The 11127-nt window shown below is 37.8% G+C and overlaps 1 long non-coding RNA gene across 1 annotated transcript; it reads right to left on the bottom strand.

The window, feature by feature from the left end:
* Nucleotides 1-2335: 2335 nt before the first annotated feature.
* Nucleotides 2336-4366, bottom strand: LOC120468723 (uncharacterized). Its single transcript, XR_005620278.2, has 2 exons — nt 3862-4366; nt 2336-3297 (listed from the first exon to the last, which is right to left on the bottom strand). It is a non-coding gene; the product is annotated as an uncharacterized LOC120468723 (long non-coding RNA).
* Nucleotides 4367-11127: the final 6761 nt, after the last annotated feature.

The following is an 11127-nucleotide window of genomic DNA, read 5'->3' as shown; positions in this document are numbered from 1 at the left end:
ATTAATCAATGTAGAATGTGTAACTGAAATATAAACAGATTAGGGCTCTGTTCGAGGACAAGTAACTAAAACCAATGCGACATGATGAATGTTTGTTTCCCAAACCATCTCAGAGTAACAGCTTACTTTTCTTTCTTACTATATTCTTTCTTACTATAAACTGTGCTGTAGAGCTTGCATCAGTCAAAGCAGGGTTACATTTTGCATGTCGTGCACAATAAACCTAAAGGCACCAGGGTGGCGGTGCCACCGGCTTCATATATATATGTATATATACAGTATATATACAGTATATATACAGTATATATATATATATATATATATATATATATATATATATATATAGCTGTGATCCGCGATGAAGGGCCAAAGCCAGTGGCATGGCCACCCTGGTGCTTTTAGGTAACTAAGGAACCGGGGTTGCGGTGCCACCGGCTTGGGCCCTTCATCGCTGCTCGCAGCTATATTTATTATTATTATTATTATTTATACGACTATTCGGGCACTTTTGGGGCCCTTAACATGCTCAAAAACTCTTGAAACTTTGCACACGGGTCAGAACCCGCGGCCATCAGGGCCGGGCTGAAGATGGTACCCGGGCGTGGCAGGGGGGCTAGACAGCGCCCCCTGGAACGGGGTCCGAACACTTGGTCCATAAATCAAACACGCTTGCATGTAATAATATGAAACTCGGTACACATGTTGATCTCATCGTTTCATCTATACCTCGTGCTTTTACTTTTTACCCCAGCCCAACAGGAAGTCGGCTATTTAGGGTTGTTCGTAAAACACTCGCAATGGAATTTTTAATACTCCTCCTAGAGCTTTGATCCAAATTCGACGAAACTCGGTCAGCGAGAAGTCAAGACATTGAGGATGAAAGTTTGCGAGGGGATTTTTGATATCTCAAACGGTTTGTCCATGGCGAGGAAACGAAATCATGGCGAGAAACGTGAAACAGGAAGTGTGTTATAACTTCAGCATACATTAACTGATCTTGATGAAACTTCAGCAGTGTGTTCGCTGTAAGAGGACGATCACATGGATGTGACTATTGTAGGTCAAAGTTATAGCGCCACCAACTGGCAGCAGGAAGTGTGTCACTTTCAAAATGCTTTGATATCACCCTTTTATTTTTACCCGATTTGCTTCAAACTTCATATGTATAATGTAAACATACGGCAGATGTAGACCTGTGAATGGATTCTTGATATCTTTGAAACTGTTGCCGTGGCGACGCATCAAACTTTACCCTTCTTTTAGGATGCTTTTAGGATGCTTTTGAGACCCTTAGCATGCTTCAAAATGCATGAAACTCGACAGACACATCACATTTATTAGCCAGTAGACATGTGCAAAGTTTCAGAAACGGGCGTGGTGAGGGCTCAGTAGCGCCACCTTTTGACAAAAGTGGGGTTGTTAGTTTTAACTAGAGTTACAAAAATTGGTATGTATATTGTACTCCTCGAGCCGGACAACTTTATAATTTACACTTATTAGCTAGGACCCACAGAAACTCAGATATTTTTGTTTGAACATGGTCACTCTAAGCCTACATGTCTCTGTGTATTTAGCTGTCTATGTGTGTGTGAGTGTGCAGGGGGAGGGGGCTTAACCATTTCACTGCTGTGTGTATGGCCTGCATAAAGGAAATACATTTCTCAAGCCTGGTATTTTTTAAATAAGTTTTTATTTTTATTTTTTATAAGTAAAGACATATAACTAGTTTAATTGTAGTGCATTGACAATAGTTTTATATAATTAGTTTATTAATCAGATTAACTTGGTCAATAAACTTGGTCTGAAAATTTGGTCCATAAATCAAACACACTTGCATGTAATAATATGAAACTTGGTACACATATAGATCTCATCGTTTCAAATATAGCCTACTTCACACTCTTACTTTTTACCCCAGCCCAACAGGAAGACGGCTATTTAGGGTTGTGTTTAAAACACATGCAATGGAATTTAAAGTATTGCTCCTAGAGCACTGAACCAAATTCGACAAAACTCGATCAGCGTGAAGTCAAGACATTAAGGATGAAAAAGTGCCAAGGGATTTTTTATATCTCGAACGGTTTGGCCGTGGCGTGGAAACGAAATTATGGCGAGAAACATGAAACAGGATGTGTGTTATAACTTCAGCATACATTAACTGATCTTGATGAAACTTCAGCAGTGTTTTCGCTGTAAGAGACCGATCACATGGATGTGACGATTGTGAGTCAAAATTATAGCGCCACCAACTGGCAGCAGGAAGTGTGTCACTTTCAAAATGCTTTGAAACCACTCTCTTATTTTTAACCGATTTGCTTCAAACTTCATCTGTATAATGTAAATGGGTCAATGACGTATAAGGCCTTTGAGAGGCCCATTTTTAAAATACTTGAAATAATAATATATTTGTCTATTTTCTAAACATGTGGAGTGTAGTCTACACATGCAAGTGTGTGAAAACTTCAAACAAAGATATTTTAGTGCTTTTAAACTCAAATGAATAGGGCAATGACCTTAAAAAAGTCATTTGGGGCGACCGTAATTTATCTTATAATTAATAGATTTCCTTTGCATAAGTTATATTTTAAGAAGTATCAGTAATTAATTGAACTGTTTAAGAAAGATATACTCATGTGTCCTTTCATTTATTGCAAATGATGTTAAATACATTTTTATCTATAATGGCAGTGTCATCCTTATAAAGCAATTACATATTTTTTTTACTCATAAAATCCATAAAACTGATTTAAAATGTGTAGATATAGTATCCACTTATTGATGTTATACCAATAAATTATATTTCAACCAAAATGGACAGATATTATTTTTTGAATTTACTGCAGAATTGAATATAGTTGGTTACCCCACATGACAAATGGTCGCCCCACATGATGAAAAACAGCAGGCAATTAAGACTATTCAATGATTTTGATAGTTAAAACACATTTAATGGAATTTTATGAAGAATCAGCATATTTAATGAAATTTTATGAAGAATCAGCATATCCATTTCATTTGACACATTTCATAACATTAACAGTTTCCTCACTATTTCATTTGACACAAAACCATCATATTAAAATGTTCAATACTAATGCATTAAACGCTTGGACATAACATTGAACAGCATTTTCCTTTTTCATTTTCATTCCATTAATCACTTAAACATGCAATGTTTGCATTTTCATTACTATTTTCATTTAACAGTTGAATATAGCAGCATTCTGCAGACACATTGAACAGCATTTTCCGCTGCCTGTAGCGAGCAGTCTTTTCTTTGCTTGTTAGTGGGGCCATCTAGAAAAAAACGTATATTTAAACATACACAGAGTTAGAAAAAGAATTGGAAAAAGTAGAATGAATGCTTAATATTCACACATTTCTTTGATAAAAAACATAATAATCAAAAAGAAGTAAGCTTAGTCCTCTCTGAAGTAGCAGGGAAATTATTGAAATTTAGAAAAAATATGTGGTGAAATTTAGAAAGTTATTTAAAACAACTAAATGCATATAATGAATGTAAACATTTGCATACAGAAACTACAAATACATGATATGTGTTTTCTATAATTTAAGCAATCAGTGGCGGTCGCCCCACATGATGCTTGGTCGCCCCAGATGATATTTTCAAGTTTAATCAAGTATAACAGGCTAATGCTTAGCTATAGAGCCCAAGTTAGCTTCTTCTAACCACATATCACTGACAAATTTACAATTTACAAATTTAAAAATAAAGATTTGCGTATAAAACTTATAATTTACAGTTTTAGGTTGGTCGCCCCACATGATATCAAAATGTGACGTATACACTGCAGCAGTTTTAAAGAGGATTTGTTTGTAAAAATGAGAGTGGCAACTCACCTGCTAGTTGTCTCTGTGGGACCCTCACCATGAGGCTGGCTGATGCAACATCCTCTTTGAGATGATTATCAGAATATAAGTCCCTTATTTGTATTTTCTTGATGGTCGCCCCAGATGATATTTCAGATAATGAACATCTTCGGACAAGATTTGTTTGTTTATTATGATTGAAATGTGTGTACAAATGTTTCATAACTTTGTCAATCAATGGAAAACAAATTCAAAATTATGCCAAATAGGGTAAGGATTATATTTAAATTATTTTAGTTTGATTTAATACCAGTTGTCCAAACAGAAGTCAAGGCCGGACGGTCGCCCCACATGATGTTTTCACACTTCAGGTGGCAGAAAATGCCAATAAACAATTAGTTTTAGAGAAATAAGAGTGGGCATATGTATAAGGGAGGTGGTAGACATACATGTTATAATTTTATTAATTTTAATGTTTATTAATTGGTAAAAAGTTCAGTCGGACAGAAAAAGCAAGCGTCACGTCATTGACCCAAATACACGGCAGATGTAGACCTGTGAATGAATTTTTGATATCTTTGATACTGTTGCCGTGGCAACGAATCAAACTTTAACATTCTTTTTTGATGCTTTTGGGACTCTTAGCATGCTTGAAATTGCTTGAAACTCAACAGATACATCACATTTATTAGCCAGTAGACATGTGCAACTATGGCAAAAGATTAAAGTAATGTCAAAAAAGTAAACACTAAAAGCCTCATATCTTCTAAAAATGTAATTATACATCATTTGTTTCTAAATTAAATTATACAAATATTATAACTTCCCCAATTTTTCCCTTTTTTCATTTAAGAATTATGTTTACGTTCAAAAACAGCCAGAATTGTTGTAAAATTCATAAAAAAATAATAATCAGAGTCATACGTAGTGCTATACTGCCCTCTTGTGTTCAATATCAGGTAGGCCTATTGTGTATATTCCCACCGGTTAATCAACGTGTGACTCCGCTGGGACTTGGGAGCTTTTAAATCGCTTACTTAAAACCGAAAGTCGAAATACGGATGTCCGCACAAGACATTAATGGTGTGGAGTAGAGCGAGCATTTTAAATAAATTCCTATAGGATTGAACTAAACAGAAAGAATGTTCACTCTGTTCTGCTGGTTCCTCGCTGGTGGATCATATGATTACTTTGTCATAATCTATGACAAAAATGCTATTATAAACCATATTAATAATAGATAATACACATTGCTCTTATTTTTGAAAAATACATTCATGAAAAACAAGATAACAAAAATCATAAAAAAATATAGCCATGGCTGCTATAAATGTTTGAAATGCATAGGACAGATGTTTAATGACGCAGCAACATATAATTGAAAGGCAATTAATAATCTGTCATTACGTCACTGCATTATGATATTACGGCTCTAATACGGTGCAGCACAAAGCACTTATGTGCATCCGGAGCGGAGAATGATGTGCTTGAAGCCACATGAAGTTACAGCGCAGTGAGTCCGTATTGAAAAGTTCAAAGCACAAAGGAAATACATATTTATGAACAGTGTATTATACATTATCTATCTATGCAATAGTTTATTGAGCCTTTTCTTTTAAAGGTTTTAAATTTCAGTTACTGTGTGCGTGAAGAACAATTATAGTGCTCTGACTCTAGTGTTGTGATCTAACCGACAGCGTCCGACACCCGGTAGAAAGTAACACGGTTAAGTTACAGCAATAAAGTCCAGCAAGAAAAAGTTTCTTCATTCGAAAATATAGACCTTTAGACCTTTATCTTAAAGATCCAGTATAATAGGATTAACATTCAATCATCTTGAAGATCGTTTCATCATTGACTGTAACCGAATGTGACGTGCTGTTTGAATGCTGAATGGAGAATGACTGACAGGCGCAGAGAGGGAAAAGTTTGTGTTCTTGAATTTAATGACTTAAATATTAATTTCTATATCACATAATAGCTTCAGAACACTAATAATACAGTACACAAAAACTTTATGGTACTTTAGAAAGTTTTTGTGCCTTTGTGCCTAACATAGAATAGTATATATGCACAATATAGAATTTGAATCAGCCTCGTCAAAGATGGCAGTGTCAGAGCCGATACCAATCCTGAGTATCTAATCGGCGCACTTCTTTTCAACAGTCAAATTGAAATTGAAATTGAAATTGCTTGAAACTCAACAGATACATCACATTTATTAGCCAGTAGACATGTGCAAAGTTTCAGAAACGGGCATTGTGCAAGGACTAAATAGCGCCACCTTTTGACAAAAGTGGGGTTGTTAGTTTTATCTACAGTTACAAAAATCGGTATATACATTGTACTCCTCAAGCCGGACAACTTTCTAATACATAGTCATTAGCTCGGACCAAGAGGAAGTCCGATATTTTGGTTTGAATATGGTGAGCCTCTCTCTGAGCCTACGTCCCTGTATGGCAAGCCCTTTAACATTTAAAAGCTAAGTTTGCCTGTCCGGAATTAACATTGTAGATATCAACAACGTCTTTCTGTCTATTCGTAATTACATTTTGGATAGTTTGTATTATCATTTAAGATATCTGTAACATAATTGTGACTATAGTCGAAATGACAGAGTATGGCAAGCCGTTTTAACATTTAATCATAAAAGGGCCAAAGCCTTCGGCACCGCCACCCGGGTGCCTTTAGGTAACTAAAGGAACCGGGGTTGCGGTGCCACCGGCTTGGGCCCGCCATCGCTGCTCGCAGCTATATTTATTATTATTATTATTATTATTATTATTAGGGCCCAAGCCCTGAAAGGGCGAAGGCCCTATTGTTTTCCTAACGATTATTAGGGCCCAAGCCCTGAAAGGGCGAAGGCCCTATTGTTTTCCTAACGATTATTAGGGCCCAAGCCCTGAAAGGGCGAAGGCCCTATTGTTTTCCTAAGGATTATTATTATTATTATTATTATTATTATTTATACGACTATTCGGGCACTTTTGGGGCCCTTAACATGCTCAAAAACTCTTGAAACTTTGCACACGGGTCAGAACCCGCGGCCATCAGGGCCGGGCTGAAGATGGTACCCGGGCGTGGCAGGGGGGCTAGACAGCGCCCCCTGGAACGGGGTCCGAACACTTGGTCCATAAATCAAACACGCTTGCATGTAATAATATGAAACTCGGTACACATGTTGATCTCATCGTTTCATCTATACCTCGTGCTTTTACTTTTTACCCCAGCCCAACAGGAAGTCGGCTATTTAGGGTTGTTCGTAAAACACTCGCAATGGAATTTTTAATACTCCTCCTAGAGCTTTGATCCAAATTCGACGAAACTCAGTCAGCGTGAAGTCAAGACATTGAGGATGAAAGTTTGCGAGGGGATTTTTGATATCTCAAACAGTTTGGCCGTGGCGAGGAAACAAAATTATGGCGAGAAACGTGAAACAGGAAGTGTATCATAACTTCAGCACACATCAACCGATCTTGATGAAACTTCAGCAGTGTGTTCGCTGTAAGAGGACGATCACATGGATGTGACTATTGTGAGTCAAAGTTATAGCGCCACCAACTGGCAGCAGGAAGTGTGTCATTTTCAAAATGCTTTGAAATCACCCTCTAATTTTAACTCGATTTGCTTCAAACTTCATCTGTATATTGCAAATACATGGCAGATGAAGACCTGTAAATGGATTCTTGATATCTTTGAAACTGTTGCCGTGGCAACGCATCAAACTTTACCATTCTTTTAGGATGCTTTTGAGACTCTTAGCATGCTTCAAATTGCATGAAACTCGACAGACACATCACATTTATTAGCCAGTAGACATGTGCAACGTTTCAGAAACGGGTGTGGTGAGGGCTCAGTAGCGCCACCTTTTGACAAAAGTGGGGTTGTTAGTTTTATCTACAGTTACAAAAATCAGTATGTATATTGTACTCCTCGAGCCGGACAACTTTCTAATTGACACTCATTAGCTAGGACCCACAGAAAGTCAGATATGTTTGTTTGAATGTAGAGAAAATCTCAGAATTTTGCCAGTCTCTCAGTGTCTCTCTGTGTGAGTGAGAGGAGGGGCGCCTGTCAGGTTAATTTTAACCCTTTATTTGCTGTGTGCAACTTCTCTGGCATTTTCGGGGGCCTTAACATCCTCTAAAACTCTTGAAACTTTGCACACGGGTCAGAACCCATGCCCATCAGGGCCGGGCTGAAGCTGGTAACCGGGCGTGGCAGGGCGGCTCGACAGCGCCCCCTGGACTGGGATTCAAAAATTTGTCCATAAATCAAACACACTTGCATGAATTAATATGAAACTCGGTACAATTAAAGATCACATCAGGCCAAACAACTTTCGTGCTCTAAGTTTTATGACAGTTCAAATGGAAGTTATTTATGAATTATGAATTATGGGTTGTTTGAATAATTGTCCTAGGAGAAATACATCAAATCACAATGCATGTGTTTACCAATCACAACCAAACTCGGTGTGCATGAAGTCAAGACATTGAGGATGCTCAATTCCGGACGGATTTTTGATATCTCGAACGGTCTGGCCGTGGCGAGGACATGAATTTTATGACTAAAAAAGGACACATAAAGTGTGTTATAACTTTGCTCAATTTACCTACAGTTACAAAACTTACCACGTATATTGTTCTCGTCAAGCCGATCAACTTTCCAATTTAAAGTCATTCGCTCTGAGCAACAGAAAGTCAGATATTGTAGTTTGAATGGATTTATTTCCCCTGCTATTCTCTCTCTCTCTCTCTCTGTGTGTGTGTGTGTGGGTGTGTGTGTCTGTGTGGGGAGGGGAGGGCTGTTGTCTGTGTTTATGTGTGTGTGTGTGTGTGTGTGGCTGGCTGCGATTTTTCCTACAAGTCCTTGTCTCTAAGTCCTTGTCTTTTTGCATAACAATTTTGCATAACAATATTTTTAAATGACAAAATAGGCATATAACCCCCATCTTTTAAATGTATAGTTTGCTTTAAATAAAAGTAAGATTGTATTTGTAATTGAAGTTGAATGAATTTAAAATTCATGTGCTATATTTCAATATATTTGTTTTCCTTAAGATTTTAAAACACTAACTTCATTCTTATCTGAATTACAAATATTTGTTTCTGTATAAAATAATACTCTGACTAAAAACACATTTGATGTTTTTTTTTTTTTTTGGATTTTTATTTACATGTATTTATGTGTGTGTGTGTGTGTGTGTGTGGTGTGTGTGTGTGTGTGTATATAAAGTGCAGGGTTTTTTTTAGATAAAGTAGAATTTCTATAACTATGTGTTGAACTAATAAATCACTCTTGTGTGTGTTAAACACAATCTACTTAATACAGACAACTTCATTATAAAGATAAATAACAAATCCAAAAAATATATGATTATAATCTATGACAAAAAAAGCCATTACAAACTATATTATTGGAAAATACACATTGCTCTTTGTATTGTTGTAAAATATTCATGAAAAACAAGATAACAAAAATCAAAAAGATAAATTATTTTAGATATAGCCATGTTTTAAATGTATAGCAGAGATGTTAATTGAGGCAGCAACATGCAAACTTTCTAGAACAACATAGACCTGAATAGCTGGTTTTTATGGAGGACAGTGAAGAGGAAGAGGGTGCAAATCAAACAGCTCATTCTCAGACTACACAGCAAACAGCTTAAGTTTTTAGTGCTTTGTTTGAGGTTTTTAGTGCTCTGTCCTATCTATTATCAACATATAATAGATAGAACAGAACAAGAAAGGCAATTAATAATCTGTCATTGCGTCACTGCATTATGATATGAAAGGCTCAGTACAGTGTGGCACAAAACGCTTATGCGCATCCCGAGTGGAGAATGATGCGCTTAAAGCCACATGGAGTTACAGCGCACAGCGCATCGAGTCCGCATTGATGCAAGCTCTACAATACACTTCTTTTTGATAGTCAAAGCGGGGGTTATGTTTTTACACGTCGTACAGAATAACCCTAAAGGCACCAAGGTGGCGGTGCCACCGGCTTTATATTAAATATAAATATAGATGTGAGCAGCGATAAAGCGCCAAAGCCGGCGGTACCACCATCCCGGTGCCTTTGGGTAACTAAAGGCATCGGGGTTGCGGTGCCACCGGCTTGGGCCCGCAATCGCTGCTCGCAGCTATATTTATTATTATTATTATTTATACGACTATTCGGGCACTTTTGGGGCCCTTAACATGCTCAAAAACTCTTGAAACTTTGCACACGGGTCAGAACCCGCGGCCATCAGGGCCGGGCTGAAGATGGTACCCGGGCGTGGCAGGGGGGCTAGACAGCGCCCCCTGGAACGGGGTCCGAACACTTGGTCCATAAATCAAACACGCTTGCATGTAATAATATGAAACTCGGTACACATGTTGATCTCATCGTTTCATCTATATCTCGTGCTTTTACTTTTTACCCCAGCCCAACAGGAAGTCGGCTATTTAGGGTTGTTCGTAAAACACTCGCAATGGAATTTTTAATACTCCTCCTAGAGCTTTGATCCAAATTCGACGAAACTCGGTCAGCGTGAAGTCAAGACATTGAGGATGAAAGTTTGCGAGGGGATTTTTGATATCTCGAACGGTTTGGCCGTGGCGAGGAAACAAAATAATGGCGAGAAACGTGAAACAGGAAGTGTATCATAACTTCAGCACACATCAACCGATCTTGATGAAACTTCAGCAGTGTGTTCGCTGTAAGAGGACGATCACATGGATGTGACTATTGTGAGTCAAAGTTATAGCGCCGCCAACTGGCAGCAGGAAGTGTGTCACTTTCAAAATGCTTTGATATCACCCTTTCATTTTTACCCGATTTGCTTCAAACTTCATATGTATAATGTAAACATACGGCAGATGTAGACCTGTGAATGGATTCTTGATATCTTTGAAACTGTTGCCGTGGCGACGCATCAAACTTTACCCTTCTTTTAGGATGCTTTTAGGATACTTTTGAGACCCTTAGCATGCTTCAAAATGCATGAAACTCGACAGACACATCACATTTATTAGCCAGTAGACACGTGCAAAGTTTCAGAAACGGGCGTGGTGAGGGCTCAGTAGCGCCACCTTTTGACAAAAGTGGGGTTGTTAGTTTTATCTACAGTTACAAAAATCGGTATGTATATTGTACTCCTCGAGCCGGACAACTTTCTAATTGACACTCATTAGCTAGGACCCACAGAAAGTCAGATATGTTTGTTTGAATGTAGAGAAAATCTCAGAATTTTGCCAGTCTCTCAGTGTCCCTCTGTGTGAGTGAGAGGAGGGGCGCCTGTCAGGTTAA

The sequence above is a fragment of the Pimephales promelas genome, chromosome 4 (assembly GCF_988280905.1).
Source record: "Pimephales promelas chromosome 4, fPimPro1.hap1.1, whole genome shotgun sequence".
Taxonomy (NCBI): domain Eukaryota; kingdom Metazoa; phylum Chordata; class Actinopteri; order Cypriniformes; family Leuciscidae; genus Pimephales; species Pimephales promelas.
The sequence above is the reverse complement of the archived record's forward strand: the minus strand, read 5'-3'. Positions and strand labels throughout refer to the sequence as shown.